The sequence below is a fragment of the Triticum urartu genome, chromosome 2A, assembly GCF_056163025.1.
Source record: "Triticum urartu cultivar PI428250 chromosome 2A, HENAU_Tu73, whole genome shotgun sequence".
NCBI classification, from domain to species: domain Eukaryota; kingdom Viridiplantae; phylum Streptophyta; class Magnoliopsida; order Poales; family Poaceae; genus Triticum; species Triticum urartu.
Genome location: NC_141874.1, coordinates 716662148 through 716666558, shown reverse-complemented (window position 1 = coordinate 716666558; position 4411 = coordinate 716662148). Strand labels below are relative to the sequence as shown.

Sequence of the window (4411 nt, the reverse complement as noted above, 5' to 3'; positions counted from 1 at the left end):
CTTCTCTCCAACCTCATGATCTCATCGTCTCCATATAGGAGGTCGGCTGATTGACGCGTCGGGTCCGCTAATGCTTAATTTGCTCCTACATGTTCTTTTTAGAAGAATTTGCTTCTACATGTATCCGTTCATGATTTGCCCTGGCTGGCTAGCTAACGTTCGATGCAAAAAAAGCTGAAGAAATCAAAGGGCGAGTTGGTTATCTAAATGGGCCATGTAACCAGCTATTGGGCCCCATCGAGCACCAAGCATGAACCGATGTAGCAGCCAGCAAAACCCAGCGAGCGACACATGTGAGACGCCGCGAACCCTAGCTAGCACTGCGACTACCAGACGGACGGCAGTGGAAATCGAGCAAGCGGCCGCAGTGGCAGAGCGGCGAAGCAATGGAGGACAGACAGTACGATGTACGCAGCCGTGGCGGAGTGCAGAGGCGCCAAACAAAAATGGTCCACGGAAGGAGATTAGGAGAACACACTTGTAATTATTCAGTGATTGATTCACAACATCCCTGTCCTAGAAATCTATCTATGTAAAGTGGTCGGGGTCTGTGGTTTTGGCCGCATCCATGTCGTCCCCGGCGGCATCGCTTGACAGTTTTGACGACATCTACGGACGCGTCCGGTACGACCAACTCCAACCTGACGCTGTTGTACATCATCATCACTATCCTCGGCGTCTTACTGTACTTGGCCGTCCGCTACGGCCGGCCGCTCTTGCCCGAGTGGGGCGAGGGCGAGCTCCACGGCACCGGCCACAGCCAGCCTCCCGCAACCCACCTCGTGCTGAGATTGGACTGTTGGAGGACATACTGCACTACCCATCTTCACGTATAGAGCGCGAGCGGCGCCGACATCGTCGGCCCTCACCTCAGGGCAGCTGGGGCGCCTGCAGGAGCAACAGTGCTAAGAGGAGGAGCGGCAGCAAGGGGAGGGCGACGCTGTTGGAGTGCGTGGTGTGCACGCAGGAGCTGGAAGACGATGGCGTGGTGTGCGTGCTGCCGGCGTGCATACACTTCATCCAGCTGCATCAATACCTGGCTGCGCGCACACTCGTCGTGCCCGGTGTGCTGCGCGCACCTTGAGTCGGTGAGGTGCGGCCGGGCGAGGCGGCCATGTCACCGCCGTTCCCCAGTTGCGGCGTTATGGTGTGTCACCCGAGCGCCCTACAACGTCAAGGATCCTGGCAGACATCTTCACATGATCGCTGTTGAGGATCAGCGCTTGCTGGCTAGGAAATAGATCATGTGGCATATAATTTTTCTCCTAAGATCACGTGTGCATGGCAATTATCTATGGAGCTATTTTTTCTCCCGGCTCGCTCAACTGTGCAAAGGTCAGTTACTGTTTTTTTCCAAGGATGAAGTGGGCCAAACGAAGAAAGACACGACGGATGGAAAGAACGATCGAGAGACGGTACGACACAACCAAGAAAGCATCGTCAATGCGAATCGTTTTCTTTTAGTACTTCTAAATCTCAGCCATCTATTCTTAAGGTTAACATAAAATCAACGGATATTAAGAGCTGACTTATAAAGAACTATGAAAGTTTCCGTCCTTTATTATTAGGTATAGATATAGATTTTTGACAGAATTGGGACAAATTTTGGTATAAGCTTCTTGCAAAATCGGAGATTCTCTCAACACGCCTCGTGGTTCCGAGAGGGAACGTGTCACCTTTGTGTGCGAAACGATATACGCAGCCTCCCCCTGATTTTCTTTACGGAGAACACCCCCCCCCCCCCCCCCCACATATATATATAGGTTGGAGGGGAAAAGAGGCAGCCAAGGGGGTGCCCCAAGTAGGAGGAATCCTACTTGGGCGCCTCCCCAATTCGCCCCCCTTTTTCATAAGTTCCGGAGGGGGAAGGAAGGAGGAGGGAGGAAGAAAGGAAGGGGAGGCCGAATCCCTCCCCTTCCTTCTCTCTTCCCCTCTTTCCTTCTCCTCCTATTTCGGCTATATGGGGGTGCACCAGCCCCTTAGGGGCTGGTCTGTCCCCCTCTTGGCCCATTAGGCCCATATAGTTGCCCTGGGTGCCCGGAACCTTTTCCGGTGACCCGATATGTACCCGGTAACCCCACATAGAACTATATGAGTGCCCTGTTAAATTTTGGAATTATTCCGGATTCGTTAGCTCTTGAAATACCATGGGCGCAGGGGAAGGGGCACAATAACGGCAAGCCCAAAATACGGCCTAAAACGTACTAGGCGCCGTCGAATCCTTTTTTTTAATTTTTTCTTACTTTCAGGACTCCATACTTCGGACGACCTGTTCGGCAATTCGACTGCCGCACAAACGATGCAAGATCCAGGGAGGCAGACAAGCCATGCCGCATTATGGAACTCCCAGGTGGTCTCTGTTACGAGCAGTATACCTGTTTTGAATACAATTCCGCGGCCTGCCCCTGGCCAGGACATGTTAAATAGTCCAATATCTTTTGCTTATCGCACTACTTGTATCGTTCGGCTTTGATAAACAGCCTCTTTATAAACAATGCATAGCTTTTTGTCTATTTTTTGCATTATCCTCTTTTCATATATATGTTTATTAAATGACATGTTGCACCCGTACACCATGGTACGGCAAACACGCCAGGGGTTTCAGTACCCCTCATTATGGTGTGAGAAATCCGTACACTTTCACAAATGCGGCACCTCGAACTTATAGCACCATATGCATCGGCTCCGAATCATGATTTGGGTCAATAGTTGGGTTTGCCCGGCTCCTATGTTTTGGTGCCTTACGTTCCGCTATATCGGCTAAGGTAGCATTAGGAGAACCACTGCGATTGTGCCCCGGTTGAGCTGGGTTAAGCACCTCAGTGGAGAAAGCTAAAACTGACTGTCATGATGAGGCGAGAGACCGGTCGCTGTTCGAGAGGTTTTTCGAGTCCCTAAAGACTTATGCCGCTTCGAGCGAGGAGCCGGCTTTGTCCGGCCAAGGCGTGGATAGCGCCCCGAACTCGGTCTTCCGAACTAGGGGCTTCGCCGAAATTTAAAATTATAGAGTTCTATGGCTAAGTGAGAGTGTTCAAGCATTATAGTCCGATTGCCTGGTTCGTTGTGCTGAGCGCCTCCCTCGAAGGACCCAACTATGGGAAAAAGAGCGCTCAGGTTTATCCCGAACACCCCAGCACTAGTGGCATGGGGGCAGAAGCCGACGACTGGCCATCTCTCAATTTTTTGATAAACGGCCGCACAGAAAGTAATATTTTAAATTCAACAAGCATTGCTTAGCGCATATGAACAAGTTTTCAGCGCACAGGATAAACACGAGCGAGTTCATTCAAAAATTACATCCTTGGTGCATTCATCCGCCACAAGGCGGGCACCCGCAAGAACATCCTTATAGTAGTTCTCGGGCTTGCGATGCTCTTTCCCCGGCGGCGGCCCGTCCTTCACAAGCTTCTCACCGTCTAGCTTATCCCAGTGCACCTTTGCATGGGCAAGGGCCCGACGGGCACCTTCGATGCAGACGGAGCGCTTGATGACCTCGAGCCTTGGACAGGCCTCCACCAGCCGCCGCACCAGCCCGAAGTAGCTCCCAGGCAGGGCCTCTCCGGGCCACAGCCAAACTATGAAGCCCTTCATGGCCTGTTCGGCCGCCTTGTGGAGCTCGACCAGCTGTTTCAGCTGATCGCTCAAGGGCACAGGGTGTCTGGCCTCAGCATACTGAGACCAGAACACCTTCTCCGTCGAGCTTCCCTCTTCAGCTCGGTAGAATGCAGCGGCGTCGGATACGCTGCGGGGAAGATCTGCGAAAGCCCCTGGAGAGCTCCGGATTCGGGTAAGTAACAAGTAGTTTACTTTTATATTTCTGCTTTGCATAAAGAATGCCTTACCCGCTGCTATCTACTTCATCTCCTCCAACTCTTGGAGGGCCTTTTGGGCTTCGGCCTTGGCAGTCTCAAGGGCCGCCGCGAGCTCGGATGCTTGCGTCTTTGACTCAAGCTCCAAACTCTCATGTTTTTTCATGAGAGCCTGAAGCTCTTGCTGCACCTCGCCGACCTGAGCCCCAAGTCTCTCTCGCTCGGTGCGCTCCGTGGCCGTTTTCTTTTCGGCCTCAGACAGCGCCTGCTTGAGGGTCGCCACCTCAGTCGTGGCCCCTACAATAAGCAGTACAATCCTGTTATTTTTTGCAATCACGTCTTTTTATAGGCACTTTTTCTGCAAGGTATTTCTTACCTTCTTTCTCCCCGAGCTGCCGTTTGGCAAGGCCAAGCTCTTCCCCGGTCCGCTCAAGGTCCTGTTTCAGGACACCCACCTCCACAGTCAGTGCGGCGGTGGATAGCAGCGAAGCCTACATACGCATATTGACTCTTTTTCGTTAGACTCCTGCGATATTTAAACCGGAGGTGTTCGGGTAGCCGGACCACGAACCGGAGGTGTCCTCTACCTCGAGATCGTCGGA

General features: G+C 52.5%; 1 pseudogene; it reads left to right on the top strand.

Annotated features, from left to right (window-relative positions):
• Positions 1–568: 568 nt before the first annotated feature.
• Positions 569–1203, top strand: LOC125538097 (uncharacterized; annotated as a pseudogene).
• Positions 1204–4411: the final 3208 nt, after the last annotated feature.